General features: G+C 45.7%; 1 protein-coding gene across 22 annotated transcripts in view; it reads right to left on the bottom strand.

Moving 5' to 3' along the window:
• Positions 1-19,238, bottom strand: part of L3MBTL3 (L3MBTL histone methyl-lysine binding protein 3) — a 160,400-nt gene extending 141,162 nt beyond the window's left edge. For 3 of the 22 annotated variants that reach the window (XM_070073595.1, XM_008263492.4, XM_070073606.1), the window contains exons 1-2: positions 18,985-19,125; positions 15,341-15,418 (exon numbers count right to left, since the gene is read on the bottom strand). The gene's annotated coding sequence lies outside the window, so the exon portion shown is untranslated. Of the gene's footprint in view, positions 1-15,340; positions 15,419-15,938; positions 16,050-16,725; positions 16,866-16,991; positions 17,200-18,434; positions 18,491-18,947 lie in introns of those variants that run through there. The other 19 variants (XM_070073602.1, XM_070073597.1, XM_070073603.1 and 16 more) reach the window with 16 other exon arrangements.
• Positions 19,239-19,622: the final 384 nt, after the last annotated feature.

Below are 19,622 nucleotides of genomic sequence, written 5' to 3' on the forward strand. Positions count from 1 at the left end.
AATATATCCACACAATGGACATAATACCATTGAAAAAAACAATGAGGAAACCCTTTATATTCTGATAAAGAAAAAGCTCCAAATACTATGACTATGATTATATGACTAATTTTAAGAAAGGTGCAAAATCTAAGTGTTCCCCTTTGTGTAAAACAAAAGGAATATGTTTAAATAACTGTACCACTTTATGCACAAACTGTCTCTGGAAGTATTTGTCAGAAGTTATTAACACTGCCTGTATCCAGGAGGTTCCAGTTGCTAAAGGACAGTCACAGGAGAGTGCCTTCTCTATGTACACTCTTTGGTACCTTAAAATTAAAGAAAAAATTAACAAAAACGATGACTTTTAAAAACATGTGTTGGGTTGGGGCCGGCGCCGTGGCTCACTTGGTTAATCCTCCGCCTACGCCAGCATCCCATATGGGCACCGGGTTCTAGTCCCAGTTGCTCCTCTTCCAGTCCAGCTCTCTGCTGTGGCCTGGGAGGGCAGTGGAGGATGGCTCGAGTGCTTGGGCCCCTACACCCACATGGGAGACCAGGAAGAAGCACCTGGCTCCTGGCTTCAGATTGGCACAGCGCAGGCCGTGGCGGCTATTTGGGGAGTAAACCAACGGAAGGAAGACCTTTCTCTCTCTCTCTCTCTCTCTCACTGTCTAACTCTATCTGTCAGGTTAAAAAAAAAAAAAAAATCATGTGTTGGGGCTGGTGTTATGGTGTAGTGAGTAAAGCCACCACCTGCAGTGTCACCTTCCCATGTGGGCGCCAGTTTGAGACCTAGCTGCTCCACTTCCGATCCAACTGTCTGCTATGGCCTAAGAAAGCAGTAAAAGATGGCCCAAGTCCTTGGGCCCCTGCACTCACGTGAGAGACCTGGAAGAAGCTCCTGCATCCTGGCTTCGGATCAGCTCAGCTCTGGACATTGCAGTCATTTGGGAAGTGAACCAGCAGATGGAAGACCACCCCTCCCCGCCACCTCTCTCTCTCTCTCTCTGTGTAACTCTGACTTTCAAATAAATAAATAAATCTCTTTTTAAAAAATTGCATGTCAAGCTTATTCAAAACACTCTATGTGATAAAGGCAGGTACTCCCATGAAAATATTTCTTACTGACGCCAATGGTGAAATTATTGCCTTGCAATTAGTGAGAGAAATCAAGTTCCCCAAAGCTCCTGGGTACCTTAACTGGTGTGTGTTAACTGAATGTGCACATATTTCAGGAACAAGAATAGAGTTCACTCCTCTGCGACCCAGGTACACATTCACAAACTGAATATTTATGGCTTCTATCATCCCTGAGTGACACCTGAAGTTCTCATGACATTTATTGATTCATCATTTATTAGAGACATGCTCTGAATCACATATGCCATAAAGCTAAGAAACAAGGACAAGTCAATGGCCTGCTAGGTTCAGGTACAATTAGTCACACTGCTTAGTCTTAGTGCTATGAACATTGTAAATAAAGTGATATGAACTCTGTTTCTTTTTAAGAAATGGAAAAAAAAAAATGAGTCTAACGCTGATGAGGGAGGAAGGGGAATATGGAAATGTTTATGAAAGTAATGGGTCCTAGCCACAGAATAGAAGTTTCAGATATATTAGACTGAAATGTCAAATGCAATGATGACTCAGACATATTGTGTGAACAAAACTACCAAATGCTCCAGAAAAGATGTGTGAACCTGTTTCAATAAGTGCTCTAGACGGTACAAAAATCGCTCATCAAGTGAGACAAGTAGTTAAGGGTCTAGAGAGATCACTTAACGTTTCAGTTAGACTTCAATTATTTCAGGGAAGGAATTTTTTTTCAAGTTGAGATTTGAGAGTGGCTTGGGACATACCCATCACAAAAGTCAAGAATCTACTGTATCTCAGTTTGACTGGAGATAAACAAGAGTGTGTGTGTCTTTCGTAATCCTTCCTTCATACACTTCTTTGCTCAGATCTGCCAGGAGTGGAGAAAAGACAGGCTCAGATGAGGGGCACCGCATCAGGTGCTGAGCTTCTATAGCATACTCAAAGTGAAGAACTCGCCTGGGGCCAAAGAAGAGAAGATAACAGTCCTCTGAAAGATGAGCACCCCAATCTAGGATGTTAGCACAGAGCAAGGGAGTGGCCTCACCTATCACCCAAAAGTCTGGACCAGCAGATAAAGGGCAAAATAGGAGTTACTGAGAAAGGGTGCTAACTGTAGCCTGGCTCTCCTGCTCAAACCATGGTTCTCCAAATACTATATTTAGAAGACAGCTAATTAATGTTCATTAAGACCAGCCCAAAAGTTTTAATCATTCTACAACTGCTTTTTTTGGAGTTGCATTTTATAGCTTTATGATTAACAGGTGCATTTTCCAAGTTTTCATAACAGAGATTCTAACATTATGAGCTAAGAGTGGTTATAAAATTGAGGTGGACATCACCTCAAAAGCAGCGACTGAGAATCCAATTAAAATAGCATTCAAATGGGAGGTCCGTGAGGAACGCCCAGAGTCAATGGACAAGGTATCTTTGTAAAGAGCGAGTCAGGAATGCTAACCTAAAATCATCCTCATGAACTAAACAAATGTGACAAATGTGCAGAGGGGTAACACAGCCACAAGAAACGGCCACCTCCTGGGCAGATCCATTTTCACCATGGAGAGGCTGGCTTTTCTCACAGCTGGGTTACCCCTCTGCACAATCCCCTTGTGCTGGGACACCTGCTCCAGGACCATTCACTGAAAATGCCTTGTCGCTGACTTTACAGAAATCACCAGTCACTAACCAAACGCTGTGCCTGGTGCACAGCGACATACTCACAAATCCTCACTGCCATACAGCCGTAGTAGTAACTCAAAGATCTCTTCCTGCAGCGAAGAACCAGCTTGACGTGCTACACACAACCTCTTGTGAGCCTCTCCTTCCCACCCACCTGGATCCTTGTCACTCATTCATAGGTGCAAATCAAATATTTCATGGGGGCCGGCGCCATGGCTCACTCGGTTAATCCTCTGCCTAGAGTGCCGGCATCCCATATGGGCGCCGGGTTCTAGTCCCAGTTGCTCCTCTTCCAGTCCAGCTCTCTGCTGTGGTCCAGGAAGGCAGTGGAGGATGGCCCAAGTGCTTGGGCCCCTGCACCTGCATGGGAGACCAGGAAGAAGCACCTGGCTCCTGGCTTCCGATTGGCGCAGTGTGCTGGCCGTAGTGGCCATTTGGGGGATGAACCAGAGGAAGGAAGACCTTTCTCTCTGTCTCTCTCACTAACTCTGCCTGTCAAATTTAAAAAAAAAAAAAAAAAGTATTTCATGGATTATCCTCCAGACCAGATGCACCACACTCTCAGAAGTCCCTCTCTCCATTCCTTCCCATTGTCCAAACTACTTTCTTTCTTCCCTCCTCTTCATTTCACTTTTCCAAGTTTGAAAATTACTCATTGTGTGACTTCAGATTAATGAATCTCTTAAAATGATCTCCAATCCGTAAAATGTGGAGAAAATAGAACTTTCTTCACCGGGTAATGCTAACTTGAGATGAGATAAACCAGGTAATATCTTGCCCAATATCTATCACAACAGTCAAGAAAACGTTCATTTCTTATTATAATTATGGAGCTTTATAATTATTCTTCAGGTTCACATGAACCACTCAATGACTTTTCAATTCATTTTATTTCAATAGCATCCACAGTAGGCCACCTGTGTTCAAATCAACATCACATGATGTCTAATTCACTATTTTGGGAGTAGGTATTTTATCGTAAATCATAATTCCTAATATTTAAAAAATTTCCAGTTAATTAATAAAGCAATCCATCTGTAGCAATGGAGAAGGACTGACATGTGGGGAGGTGTTAGACCCGAAGCCTGGGCCCTCCTCCCAGAGAACCCCACCCCTACAGGAGCTAAACAAATGGTCACAGGACCACCACAGGGCTCTGCCTGTTCTTGAAGAATACTGGGTGCAAGGCAGGGGCAACATGTTCCAGTGTCTGCTCCCCAAGTTGCACCTTTCAGGGGACGATTTATGCAAGCCCCACAATGGAAGATTCTGTGGTGAGACAGATGTGTAATGTCCTAGTGGGCTCTGGAAGATGTCAAATGCATATCAGGAGCAGAGCAGCCACCCTGCAGCTCCATTCTGCCTCAGCTGCGTGTCTGTAACCACTCATTCTTATGACTACTCCCACAATACAAAAACTTCTATGAACCCCTGCTGTGGAAAATAAATGTAGGAAGTAGCACGAAAGCATAATCATAAGGTCTAGCACAGTGGCACAGTATGTTAAGACACCACCTGCAGCACCATGAGTGCTGGTTCGAGTCCAGGCTGCTCTACTTCCAATCTAGTTCCCTGCTAATGGGCTTGTAAAAGCAGGAGAGGATAAACCAAGTACTTGGGCCCCTGCGCCTACAGGGGAGACCCGGAGGAAACTCTTGGCTCCTTGCTTCAGCCTAACCCAGCCCTGTCCATTGCTGCCATTTGGGGAGTGAACCAACTGATGGAAGATTTCTCTCTCTCTCTCTCTCCCTGACTCTCCCTTTCTCTCTCTCTCTGTAACTCTGCCTTTCAAATAAATAAATAAATAAATTTTTAAAAAGGTATGATAACATTTTACAGAATAGAGTTTATCTATCTTCTAGTTATACTTACCTTCAAGGATGTTACCTTTCAACCTCGCTCCCAGCTGGCAACCATGAGTTCAGACCTATAATGTCTAATACTGGAGAGTGTCTTCAGGACCTACAGAGTCTGAAGTCCACACTGGAGAAAATGGTCCCAAGAAATTCCCAGCTTCCTAGGACATCCCTACAGTTCTCTAATGTATTCTTTGATGACCTTTTTTTTTTTACTTCCATGACACCAGACAGGTGCACAGCCTTCAATGAGAGAACTCCCATCACCACAAACACAAGGCCAAGATGGGTAGTTAGTAACACACAAAAAGTCAGTAAACCTAAGGTACGCAAAGGGATACAGACACACTGGACCAGCAGTTTCTACACTGGTTTATCTTTCAAAGGATTCCACCTCACAAGGCTCTATAAGACTGATAAGAATTATCATCATCATTATAGATGCAAAAATTGAGGTTACCTGGCTAAGAAACAGACTTTTACCTTCCAAGACCATGCCCCACACATTGTGTTTTAGTCAACAAAATGTTACAGTGAAGCACAAGGGTTTCAGAGCCAGAGTGCCTGAGTTTAAGTCTTGGTCTCACAATGTACAAGCTGCACATCTCAGGCAAAGCACCTAGCTTCACTTAAGACTGAACTCTTTCATCTGTAAATTGGGATAGAAATATCTACCTCACAGAAGTGTCAGAGAGTTAGAGCGAGAGAGAGAGAAAGATGGATGGATGTACGGCACTTTGTGGTAAGTACACAAGAACTTGGATTATTCTGAAGAAAATCAAGTAAGCCACCATACAGTATCCATATGCCCTCCATGCACTGGGTGACCAGGTGTCTGAAATCCAGCAGGGCAGAAGAATGACCACTGGGCAAAGGTCAATGCCTTAGCATCACATTCCCTGTGTAGCTTCTCAGGAGTCCAAGGAAGGTAGCTGAGTGGGAGTGAGGGCAGTTAAGAACAGCACTGCGACTCGGAGATTCCACAGACCCATAGATTTCAAAGTGTTTGGGGAAACTGAGTTAAGATTTGTGACTGTCAGTTCTACCAAGTTCTTAATAATAAACTTTAATGCCCCTCCCTTCACAGAAAGAAAGAAGAAGGAACACCTAGTTTCTGGAAAACTACCCAAGAATAGGCCATGGGCATCGTTTCTATGAGATTTTTACCAAGGAAATGTAGAAACTTCCTCACACACCAGGTAAGGTTCCAGAGGAAGCTGTACAGAGGCAACTGGAAATCCTGTGAGAGACTGCAGCAAGAAGCCAGCAGGAAAGACGGAGATGAAAGCTCCGGATCCTCCCCAAGGGAGCTTGAACAGAGTCTGTGCAGGAGTACTGGGAGCATATACAGGCACTCAAGTTGCCAGGAAGAGGGGCTGGGAAGAGAGTCTATGCCCTAATTATATGTATCACATTGTATCGTGATCTTCTACTTACAGGTACTTTGGATAAAGAAGTGTTGATTTACTAATGTGATCATCCCTTGGAAATACTCAAGGGAAGCTATCAATAAAATGTATCAAATGAACAAATAAAAGAGAAGGGGAAAATGTAACAATTTAGTAGAATGGAAAGGTTTGGGATAGAGGAAATCAGCAGAAAATCTTCATTTGTTTTATGTGTCCATCTAGCTCACATTCTCCACTGAAAATTCTAACAACTTGGCTGCTAAGTATTTATTTACCTCTTTGGCCGAAGCCTAACATTACCACTCCAAGAAACTCCCATTTAAGTATCAGTGGAGAACACATCAAAAGAAGTTAAACTCAAACCTCTTAAACAGGCTTATTCAAGGAGGATCAGAGAAAAATCTAAACTCACACTTGAAGCATCTCTCAACACACACATATTGCCACAAAGAAGTATTTTCCTTTCAAATCAAGCATGACAGATACTAGTTTTGATATTCTACTCACCCTGCCTGATAAGAACTCTGAATGGTACACATACTGGAATTGAGATCTGTTGTGGAAAGAGAAGTGAAATTGTGCCCTGGGGGCCCAAGTTCATATATTTTAGGCAGGCAAACCTCTAGATCATTTCAACATAAGAATGAAACTCAGCACCCTTAAGAACAACTCTTTGAGATCTTGGGTCTTGAGTTCTCATTTATCCTTGCATAGTGGATACCATAGTGCCAACTAATCTGTGTTCTCTAAATATGAGCAGCTATTAAAATGTGTCCTCTTATGGATATTTTCTCAAAAACAGTCCCATGCTTCACCTGCTGGACGTATTTTAACGTGAACTGTACTATCTGTCACATGGCAATGGTTTATCTGATTTGCTATCTCTTCTGCCATAGAGATCACAGGCCAAGGGGCAGTCATCAGAGGCAACCTTTACAAAATCTCAACTTCCTGCCCCTCCACTTCTTACTGTAAGAAGGATGAATTGTTTGAGATTCTGTGGCCTAACTTATTTACTTCCTCTAAAGGAGGAACAGAAAATGCATGCCTTTCAAGAAAAAAAAGTATACTCAGAAAGTGAATTCATGTTAACTGACTCTACCAGGCCAATGGCATATTTAATAGACTCTCATCAAATGTTTTTATTTGAAGCTTATATTCAATGTGCAGACTATAAGATAATTCAATTTGAGGCAGAAATGTTCTTAAAAGTGCTATCATCTCATCAGCATACTACACTAGAAGGGTAATAATAGAAATTTTACACCCATTAGAGAGATTCAAAGGCCATAAAAAGAACAAGAATCTGTCTGACACAGATATTTCTATGCTTATGCTAAATATGCATGAACTTAAATTTAAAAAGAAAAACTAAAAGTAGTGTCTTGTTCTTTTTTTATTTCACTTCATAATTTTTGAAAAAATACTAAAGTAGTTTTAAAAATTCTATTTCATACGCATATTTTTATAGAACACAGAGCTAAAATTAAGGTTTACACTTGTTTCTCTTTGGCATGTAATAAATTAGATTTGACCAGATTTTATTTTTCTCACAGAAGTCATATCTATGGACTTAGCTTTTAACCATTTGTAGCCAGTCTCCTTATCAATGGCTTGAACAGCTAAGTCTCAAGTCCACCAAATGAGATCACAAACCTCCCTGGCAAATTATCTAGATCATTTAACAACCAGACCAGATGACCACGAAGGAATTTTAATGCAAGGTTCAGGGTTCAACAGTGTGACAGATGGGGAAAAATAATCAACTGATTTTGGTGCCTGAACAATCGTATTCAAAATGTTCTAGTAATTGAACTACTTTAGTTCTATAAAATTATATATAACATGAAGCTATGGTCCAAACTTGAAAAGGACAGGCACACAGTAAGGGCTCAAAAATGTATACTGAATACAAGAGTTCTTCAAAATGTTCATGGAAAATGTATGTTTTTAAAAAGCTATGCATGGATTTCAAATTCTTTTTGTACTTTGGGGCCAGCGCTATGGCGCAGGTTAATGCCCTGGCCTGAAGCACCAGCATCCAATATGGGCGCCAGTTCTAGTCTCGGCTGCTCCTCTTCCGATCCTGTGGCCTGAGATAGCAGTAGAAGATGACCCAAGTCCTTTGGGCCCTGCACCCATGTGGGAGACCTGGAAGAATCTCCTGGCTCCTGGCTTCAGATCGGTGCAGCTCCAGCCATTGTGGCCATCCGGGGAGTAAACCAGCGGATGGAAGACCTTTCTCTGTGGCTCTACCTCTCTCAGTAACTCTTTCAAATAGATAAAAAATAAATCTTAAAAAAAAAGAAATTTATTTATACTAAAATAAACTTAAATTCCATTTTTCAGTGAACTTCTGGAAATCTGCTCATAACAGAGCTTTGGCAAAGGAAGGACCATCCACCTCCTTGTGATGAGCACATGCAAAGGCATCCTTCTACGGTGGAATGAGGATCTACTCCACACACCACAACTCATCCAGCACAGACAGCTCATTCTCATCACACAAAACCACGCAGAGAGGCAAAAGAGACTCTTCTCCCCACTGTGCACACACGGGACACAGTCCTCTGTTTAGAGACTTCATATCAGTAACTACAGCACTACTGCTTAGTAATCTCTTAGTCATGTTCCATGTTCCCTGTTCTTTTAGTTTTGATTCTAGGACACTGTATCCTCTACCCCTTGTCCTCAGCTTCTCTTCGCCATTACTTTTATCCCTTACTTTAGTTTCTTTCATCACTTTCACAATTCTGGCTTCTGAGTAAATTCCATCACCTTTTAACTCCATGTCAGAAAATACAGGCCCCATTAATTTCATTCACTGATTGTATTATATACATAATATAAATTTTTAAAAGAATTAAATGAATTGCCTTAACAGGTCTCTTCCTACAAAACAAAAGAAATATTTTATATAAATAAACTCAGTAGTTCTCAAGCCTAATCTAAGTAATGTTCTATGAACAGTTTGTGGTTATTTCAAGGCCATGAGCTAGACCAAGGTGTTCTTTTCAGTATAACTGAATAAATAATCTTTCCCCATTCTTGGTTAAAAAAGGAAAAAAGACAGGCATTTTTCTTTCCACCAATTTTTCTTGTAACTGTTCACTGTTACCCATCTTAGTTTATATCAATGGTAAGAGCAAATATATTAATCTAGAAATGTGTTTTCTTTGAAATACTCAAGGAATTACAATTTTGAAAATCATAAACACAAGGAAACAACAATCCTAAAGCATTATCATTTTCTCTGGTTCCTTTTAAACTACATGGTATAAATTAAGACAAGTTACTAAGTATTTCTAAGAATACCAAATGCTCAAGATTAGTGAAAATATTGGAGATAACAGTCAGCACAGTAGCTCAACATGCAGTGGGCACTCAGTAAGTAATTTTAGGATAGATAAATAAATAAACAGTGCTACCTTAATGCTTAACATTAAGGAAGCACTCAATGTACAACTGCATCGAATATATCAACACTTCATAATGTGTTGCAGAAGGCACCCTGCCAGGTCCCCACCACAGGAACATATTTAACACTATGATGCACCATCATAGTACCTATGGCATTTGCCTCTATCTTCCACTCATGTATAACCAGGGTTTTGGTTGTCAATTATCATTGTGTGTATGTGTGTGTGTGTGTTTATGTGTGTGTGTTATCTTCCCAACCAAATTAGGAACATACTGAGATCAAGGGCTGATGTTCTATTTCTTTGTCTTCCCAAAACATAAATATGCATTCAATGCTGTTCTTAATGCTGATTACGTGAAGTACTCACCAACAGCAACTTCAACAAAATAGGTACTCTATAAATCTTTGTGGATTAGCACTAACCTACAGTACATTTAGCAGAAAGATCAGTAACATGAGGGCATTTTACTAATATATGTAAAATACATGCAATCTTACAATCACCATCCAACTCACTAATTCCTGGTCCACTTCTTTTTTTAAAAAAGATTTATTGTATTTATTTGAAAGAGTCACAGAGAGAGGTAGAGACAGAGAGAGAGGTCTTCCATCCGCTGGTTCACTCCCCAGATGGCTGCAATGGCTGGAGCTGCACCAATCTGAAGCCAGGAGACAGGAGTTTCTTCTGGGTCTTCCACATGGGTGCAGGGCCCAAAGGACTTGGGCCATCTTCTACTGCTTTCCCAGGCCATAGCAGAGAGCTGGATCAGAAGAGGAGCAGCCGGGACTAGAACCGGCACCCATAAAGGATGCTGGTGCTTCAGGCGAGAGCTTTAACCTGCTGCGCCACAGCGCCGGCCCCTCCTGGTCCACTTATAAAGAAGAAATTAGAGTTCATCAGAACTAGTTCTGGAGACCAGCACTGTAGCATAGCAGGTAAAGCTGTCACCTGTAGCACTGGCATCCCATATGGCTGCCGGTTCAAGTCCCAGCTGCTCTCTGCTATGGCCTGGGAGAACAGTGGAGGATGGCTCAAGCCCTTGGGCCCCTGCACCTGCATGGGAGACCCAGAGTAAGTTCCTGGCTCCCAGCTTCGGATTGGCTGAGCTCTGGTTGTTGCAGCCAACTGGGGAGTGAACCAGTGGATGGAAGACCTCTCTCTCTCTCTCTCTCTCTCTCTCCCTCTCCCTTTCACTCTCCCTCTCCCTCCCTCCCTCCCTTCCTCTCTCTCTCTCCTCTCTCTCTCTCTCTCTCTGCTTCTGCCTCTCTGTAGCTCTGCCTTTCAAATAAAAAAAATAAATAAAAAAAATAAATAAAATAAATCTTAAAAAAAAAAAAAAAAGTAGTAGTTCTGGTGCCAGTCCTTGTGGTACAAAGGGTTAAGCCACTGTTGCAATACCAGGATCCCATATCAGAACTCTGGTTGGGGTGGCAGATGTTCTGCTTCCAATCGAGCTCCCTGCTAATGTGCCTGTGAAGGTAGCAGATGGGGCCCCTGCCACCCATGTGGATGGAGTTCCAGTTTTTGGCTTCAGTCTGGCTCAGCCTTGTCTCTTGGAGTCACTAGGGAAGTGAACCATGGATGGAAGATCTCTCTCTCTCTCTCTCTCTCTCTCTCTGTCCCTCCCTCCCTCCCACACTTTGCCTTTCAAAATAAATGAACAAATCTTTAAAAAAAAAAAAAGTTCCATTGTCTAGGACACCCAACTCTATTCAAGTTTCTTTCAGAAGTCTGTTCTCTCCTCCAAATTATCCAGTCTCCTGCATGGGGATTTCCTAACTGTCTTTCTCAATTTCACATCATAAATCAAACTTATATTTCAAGCACATTCATTCCTGGTGTTTCCCCTCATCCACTTGTTGTATAGCTACTGCACTCAATACAAACTAGGTCATAATTTCCCACTATTGATTCCTATCCACACACATCAGTAACATAATTTAATACGGTGAAGATATAACCTGAGACTATTCCCACCGGATAATGAAGCCCACCACAAAATACAACTTTTGGGGCCAGTTCTGTGGCATAGAGGGTATAAAGCTGCTGCTGCCTACATATGGGCACTGGTTTGAGTTCCAGCTGCTCTACTTCCAATCCAGCTCCCCACCACTGTGCATGGGAAAGCAGTGGAGGATGGCTCAAGTGCTTGGGCCCCTGCACCCACATGGGAGAACAGGAAGAAGTTCCTGGCTCCTGGCTTTAGTCTGGCCCAGCTCCAGGCATTGTGACCATTTGGGGAGTGAACCAGTAGATGGAAGACCTCGCTCTCTTTCTCTCTCTCTGCTTCCATGTCTGCCTCTCTGTTACTCTTTCAAATAAATAAATAAAACCTTTAAAAAAGTGGAAAAAAATAAACTTCTACAGATATCCTAAATTTCAAGACATCATTTATAAACATACAACACACAGAGAAAGTGAGACATTTTTAAAAGTCTTTGGAGAAGGAAATTAAAAGATAAGCTTATTTTGATGAAAAAAAAAATGAAGGCTCTTCCCAAATGGTTCATAGAAAATGTATACTTATGAAAAAATAATTAATAGACTCAAAGCATTTTTGCACCAAAATAAACTTATCTTCTAATGTCACTTCCTATGAACTTTTTGCAGTACCTCATATGAACATATAAATACTTCTCTTTAAATGCAGTATCTTGGGGCTAGCATTGTGGTGCTAAACAGCTGCCTGCGACATCTGTATCTCATAAGAGCATCTGTTCAAATACCGGCTGCTCCATTTCCAATACAGCTTACTGGTAATGCACCTAGGAAAGCAATGGAAGATGGTCCAAATACTTGGGCCCTCACCACTCACATCACAGACCCAAATGGAATTCCAGGCTCTTGGCTCCAGTCTGGTCTAGCCTCAGCTCCAGTGGTCATTTAAGGAGTGAATCAGCAGATAGTCTGTCTGTCTCTGTGTGTATGTCTCCTTCACTGTGTTACTCTCTTTTAAATACATAAAACAAATCTTTCAAAGAAAGCAAATGCATTGTCTTCAACCATATAGTAATAACCTCAAAAACTTATAAAAAGGGGGTCCCTCAACAGTAACAGCAGAAACAGTATAGAGTAGCTCTTCACCAGAAAGCCACCTTGGGAACACACTGGTCACAGAAAGACAGAATCAGCCCAAATCCATCACCCTGGCAACAAACACAATCCAGGCATTCCTAGACAGTAGATCAAGAGCTTCTTACTCATTTCTGAAGGTAACATGTTGAAAACAGAATGAAATGTGTTATGCTTTATGTACAAGATTACACGCTACAGTCCTGTGCTGGTTAATAGAAATCCACATTTCCTGGCTCCCTGAGCCAAGATGGCTGGAGAGAGTCCTTACTCTTTTCTACTGGTACAATGTGCAATTGTTATACGATTATCAGCAGAGCTCAGAGTTGTCTACTTCTGCAGTAAGGAGCTAGTGAACTCTTCAAGGGCAAAGACCTATTCTCTGAGTGTTCAACACTTTAAGAGCTCAATAAAAACTCACTAAGTAACTCGTAGAAACCCAGCTGAAAGGATTACCCACCCATCCTTGGTATCTCATGGGTACCTTGTCCCAGACCACATAAAGTCATTTCTGTTGTCAATTTCCCATCCTAACTGCATCTTCCATAAGTCATGTTGGCTCAAAAGGTATGTAAATGCTTAAAAATAAAGTACCAAACAAACCACTCAAAATTACTTAAAAATCAACTCTCAAATCCTCGGGAACTAATTTAACAGAACATATATTTCTTTCTTCTATTGAATTTTTGGATTCTTAGGCCATTGTTTGGATAATCTACAAAAGAAGAGAGATGAAATAAAACCAAAACTGGTCAGAGTATATTTGCCCAGTTCAGTGTCATCAAATGGAAAAGAATGACAGTTAACACTTGTAGTTTTTTTTCTATCTAAATTTTAGTTACAATCTAGTAGGAAAGGGGTCTAGAAAGCAGGGAGGGAAATTCCTACATGGACCTTGTCTTAAATCCAGTCACTCACAGGACTCACCATCTGGCCCTACAGTTAGATTAAGTCATCACTACCCTAGTTACCTATTTTCTTATCCTCTTCTCCCAGCAGACTCCTGCAACTCAAATATTAATTACAGTCCATCAATTCCCCTCACAGCAACTCTTCTGCTTTTATCACCCTACCATTTCCACAATCAGGCATCATTTTCAAATATTTCTTTCACTTACTCCTTCTACTCATTAAATGACTGGGCTGGGACAAATCAGTTTTGGGTTTTGTATTCAGCACCATGCTAGAACATGGTCCCTTCCCTCAAGGAGCCAACAGTATCAAAGATAAAGTACTTTTAAAAAAAGAAAAGAAAAGAAATACTGCTGGAAGAATTTTGACAGTCAATATACTACACCCTCCAGAGAGTAACCTAAAAATTTCAGCCAGGAATTAAACCACTATACTCTGCCTGAGACAACCCACTTCCTGCCTTTCACAAGGCGTGGTGAAGGTAAAATGGTAATATGACCATCACACATCTGAATAACTTTTTATAGTTCTCAAAATTTTATTTTATTCCATTTTTTAAGGAAGCAAGGCAACTATTGTTGTTCCCATTTTCCAGATGGGTAAACCTAGGCTGCAGGAGGTAAAATGACTCACGCAAGATGATATATTATTTAGTGACTAAATTCAGTCTTCTGATCTCTATTCTAGCATTCTCCCCACAGCCACAATGACTCCCCAGATGAAGAAAAATAAGCATTGTCTTCAACTCAGCATGCCTAAATATGAAACCCAGAAAACACGTATACTCTGCATGAAACCCTGCTTTTATCTGCATAATCTCCTAGCTGTGCTTGCCCCATTGTCTGTGCTATAATATTCACATGGGCCGGATCTATTTATGTCACTAATCACACTAATCAACAGGACCCACAAGCAAAAAATGACACTAAACTCCTGTTAGCAAGCATTTTTATATTTGTCACTATTCAGTTTTACTTTTAGAGTACATCTAGTCCAATAAGGACAACTGGTCCTGCTCATAAAAGGAAAAGCTAATGTGTGTTTGCTTTCATTTTTGCCCACAAGTACTAGCAATTCCTTGAGTAGTCAAGACAGAGAAGGCAGGAAAACAATCAGAAAAGGAGAGGGAAAGATTAAGGGGGGGGGGCAATTACAAAAAAGATAAAACTCATAGAAAGTATTAGAATGGCACAAACGTACTTAGACGTCCTACCCCATAGATGACTACCTCTCTGCCTAGGAACGATCTCTGCCCTACATGTAGGTCCTGAGTTACTGTAGATAAGCCAGTATCCTCCAAAATTATTAAAAGGCCTCATTGGACAACAGCTGGATGCCCTGTAGAGATCCATCCAAAAGTTGACAAGTCTATGCTAACACACTGACATCTAAGTCTAACCCTATTTCATAATATTTAGCACAAGTCAGTCCACTTTGGATTTAATATATAAGACTTAAGTTTCTTGAGCATTCCAACACTCTACTGCAAATGTTATTCGCAAAATTTTACTCCTGGATCCTGCAGACGTTTGAAGTTCTAGAATCTTCCATAATACTATATACATTTATATATAATAGTTATATTAATTTACAATGTTTTGTTCCAGATTTTCCACTATTTCAATTCCATAGAATAAAAGAATTTACTTTCAGTAGAAAACAGGTGTTAAAATGCTAATTAGAAATCTGAAAAGTAATCCAGCTAAAATATTATTGTCCAGTACAATCTCATGACTTTTTCTAATGTTTCATTCAATGCACGATCACATTTAGTGTTGATATATTCATGCATTCAAAGCAACTCCACAAAATGCATTTTTCTGCCCACCCTGTCCCATTCTGCTTCCTGATTTCCAAATGCAGCTCTAAACACCTACCAGTATATCAAGCAATTTGTTTAACAAGAGACTCTTACCTCGTGATAGTCAAGAAAAACAGAACTGTTGGGCGGTTTTCACAATCGTCGTGCAACCCCGAGACTTCTCCTGAGGGTCTAGTATTGATTTAAAGAGAAGAAAGGTAAAATCAAAGAACTTTCATCAAGAAGAAGCCTTCCACTCTCCAATTAATAAGTTTACATTCTGAAATCACTGACTTGTGCACAATTTCACACCACACGACTGTGTATTAAAATAAACCACATGAGGTAAAACGGACATTAATCATTCATGTCATTCCCATTCCCTAGATCCAGCCAATTAAGTATCATTGCATCACAGACAGGTGAAACTTACAGAGGGGTCAAGCGGCTCAGCCTGCTTTTCCCTCATTGCTCTTATCTTTAAAACGAAGGAAACTTGACAGAAATGAACACACTGACGAAGAGGGAGGGGTCCTTGGCCATACATTTCACTGTCTTAAATCGCAAAAGATACAAAGTATCCAGAAACAGTTAGTTACCCAGTGAAACAAAATTACACTCCAGGATTTAAAAGGCAGTGCTGATTTTATGACTTGTAGGTAACTATACAGCTGAGAAACCAAACAGTAAATACTAGCCTTAAATGATTTACCAGGGAATAAAAATGGCCAGCTGGTGTCAAAGAAAACATCTCCACCAAAGGTCTTTTTTTTTTTTTCACGTCTTCAGAGTTTCAAAAACGCACATCTCACTTCGTGCTTTTCCTAACGTTCACTACTAAGTTATCTGCTGTGACTCGTGATGTAAAACCGAGCCAAGAGCTGCACGGGCAGGGATAGCTACAAACTCTGGCTTCTTAGGCAAGGAGCGAGCCCTCTGGGATCCCTGGATGAAAGGGAGAAGCGCGTTTCTCCACGACGGGAGGAAGATGCGGAGCCCGAGCGCGCGGCGCTCACGGCCCCGCGCCCTGCGCTCAGCCTCCCATGCCCAGTCAGCATCGTCTCGCACCCCGTCTGGCCGCCGGCTCAGGTCCTCTCACGACGTTCCCGTCGGAACGGGCTACGTAGCTACAAGTAAAGGCCAAACTTTGCTCTCGGCCTCGCGAACTTAAGACGCCGTTAACCACTAGAGGTCTCCCCTTGGCCAGTTTTGCACGTTCGCTATTTTGCTGCACTTGAAACTTTCCGGAGAAATGCTCTCTACCCGAGTCAGTGTTTTTCTGAAAACTTGCGCAAAAATCCACGCGACCGAAAGAGCCAGCACAGAGGCTCTCGGGCTCCCCCAAAACCCGTCGAGACCCCAGAAAGCAACACTCTAGGGAAATCGAAGCAAGAACCCGACGCACTGGCCCCGGCCAACGCCGCCCCCCCCCACAAGCCCCAACCCTCCCCCCCACCACCCCCAATTCTTATTTCTCAGCTCGCTCTCCCCTAACTCACAACGCTCCGACACCTATTTTGGTTTCCGTGCACTTGGAATGGGTGCGGGCGCACGGGTTCCGGCGGGGGCCCCCGCGGCGGTCGCGGCGCGGGCCGAGGGATGCGGGAGCGGGGGGAAGGGCCGCGCCAGGGCGCCCGAGGAAGTTGCATAAGGAAAGAGACTCCGTTTTTCGGGTCCCCTCCGAAAAACCGGCGGGGAGGGGGAGGAAAAGGAAGCGGGGTGGCGGCGGCAGAGACACCGAGGGGGAAGCCGAGGCGACGTTTACCTCAGCCTGCCCGTGGAAGGGTGGGGCCAGGGCCACGGTCCACGCGCGCCGGGACGGCGGCCGTCACCCGCTTCGGCGAGCGAGCGCAGACGGACAGACGGACGCCCCCGCCCCGCGCGGGGCCGCCGGGCAGGAAGCCGCCCGCCTTTCAACTTTCTCTCACGGTCGCGCCGTGGGCCGATCTCGGAGCCGAGGGCCGGGGGTGGGGGCTGGGGCTGGAGCTGAGGCAGGCGGGCGGGCGGGGGGGGGGGGGGGTCAAGGGCCTTTTTTTTTTTTTTCTTTAAAGGTAATTAAAGTTTTACCACCAGTCCTAAAGTTGCACCCTCCCCCGCCCGCGCCCCCTCCCCTGACGGGGCTCTCAAGTTTTCCTCCCGCCTCCCCAGCTCGCGGGGCGCGCGGCGGATGCCTCCGCTCCTGCGCTTCCCGATCCCCACCCCCGCCGGCCTCTACTTCCCCCGCCCGCCGCAGCGGCGCGAGGACGGCCCGCCGGGCCCAGGACGCGAGTGTGCACAGCCCATTATTCCGGAACGGCGCCCGCACGCGGCGCCCGACCCTCCGCTCCTCCCCAGTATAAGGCAGGCGTAAACAAGTTGCAGGAAAAGCAGCCCCGCGCTTCCCCGCCGCCGCCGCCGCCGCCACCACTACCACTACTCCAGCCCGCCGCCCCGGCGCGGCCGCCGCCGCCGCCGCCGCCTCGCGCCCGCACCCAGCCCGGCGCGGCACGGCGCGGCGCGGGGCGAACGCCGCGACGGCGCGGGCTCCCGGCGCCCGGCCCGGCCCGCGGCCCGCGCCCTCCCCCGCGCGGACGGCCGCCGCGGGCCCGCGCCGCCTCGCTTCCCGAAGCACTTTCCTGCCGCGGGCAGAAATAAAACCGGAGGGTTTATTTTTGTGCAACTTTCCCAAAATGGCGGAAATTGGAGCTGATCTATATGAAATTCTCACACACTCGCTAGGGAAGGGGGAGGCGGCGGCGAGGACGCGAACGCAAACTCTCGGCCGCCGAGCCCCGCGCGGACCCGCGCGGGTGTGCGTGCGTGTGGGTGCGCGTGTGCGCGGTGGGAGCCGCGGAGGCCTCTCGGCCGCGCACCGGCACACGCCGGCAGGCGCGCCTGCACATTCAACCGGTCCGTTCTCCGCAGCCCGAGCGGGCGGAAAGTGGCCCGGCCTCTTTTCCCACTGCCTCGGCCGCCCGTACTTGTACTTCTCGCGCTCGCCCGCTCGCTCGCTCGCTCCCCGGTGCGCGCCCGGCACAAAGGCCACACGGGCGGAGGGGCCCGCAGGGGCGGCGCGCGGGGCTCGCGCCCTCCCGCCGCACCGATCCGCGGCCCCGGCCGCCCCCGCGCCCCCACCCCCGCCCTTTCCCCGCCGGCGCCCCCCTGCCTCGGCGGCCGCGCTCGCCGCCCGAGCTGCGGCGGCGGCGGCGGCGCCCACCCGGACACGCACCCCGGCGGAGCCCCGGCGCCGCCGCCGCCGCCGCCGCCGCCGCGCTCCCCCACCCCGCGCCCGGTGTCATGAAAGCGACCCAAGTGACAAGCTGGGGGGGGCGCGGGGGAGGGGGCCACACACGCATCCCGCCGCCTGCGCGCCGGCGAGGAGGCGAGCGGCCGCCGCGCCCGGCTGCCTTCCGCACGGCCCCCACACCCTTCCCCGTGTGCGCGCAAAGGAAAAAATACAAGTCTCTCCTCCCCCCATTTTTTCCTTTCTCTTTTCTCTCTCTTTTGTTCCTCTTTCGCACTCGCACTCACTACTTGAGAGGGAGATGCCCAGAGACTCCCCCTCCAGCCCTTTCCGAGTCACTTGCCCACTTTTTTTCCCCGGGATTAAGTTTTCTCCTCTTTCCCAGAGGCGCAGAGAAGTGGGGGAGAAACCCCTTCTGCCCTTCCCTTCCCCTGATCTGCTTCACAAGGCGAGGGTGCGCTTCCTCCCCTCTCCAGGGCTCTCAACTTTCATCCTCACCCAGAAAAATCAATGACTGCCTTGGGCGCGGGCGCACCTTCAGATCAATTAGAGATTAGCTCCGATCCACCGCTTCTTACCCCCAAATTCTCTCTTTTTTTTTTTCTCCGTCTCACGGGTAGTCCTGACAAATGGTCCAGGGCTGCGGGCGCAGTGCGCATGTGCGCGTAGAGTCAGGGCTGGGGAGAGGGGAAACTGCGCTGGTGCCGGTGCCGCCGCCGCCGCCGCCGCCGCCGCCGCCGGGGAGGCTCGCTCTGGCTTCGCTGCTACTGCTGCTGCGCCCGAGCCGCTGGAAGGCAGCGAGCGAGCCGCTGGGCGAATGCGGCTGCCCGCAGATCCTGTTTCAGGTGCATCTTTTCCGTATCCGTGTCCCCGGCTCCGCGCCGGCTCCGGCACCGTCCAAACACGTACGAGAGCCTGCTAAGGTTACAGATTTCTTTGTCTATTTTTTTTTTTCACTTTACTTTTTTTTGAAGGCAATTCGCAGAGCAGCCGAGCCACCATGTGCTGCTGTTCCATTGCATGCCTTCAGCCATGAAACGGTGGGCCTTGCGTTGGGCATAAACGCTGCCGACAGGCGAAATCCGTGCTACAGGTCAGGTGAAAAAAAAAAAATAAGAAAAGTTTCACGGAGGGCAGACCCCCACCCCTCGCGCCCCCTCTTAGGGCTGGAAG

This window comes from Oryctolagus cuniculus, chromosome 5 (assembly GCF_964237555.1).
Source record: "Oryctolagus cuniculus chromosome 5, mOryCun1.1, whole genome shotgun sequence".
NCBI lineage: Eukaryota > Metazoa > Chordata > Mammalia > Lagomorpha > Leporidae > Oryctolagus > Oryctolagus cuniculus.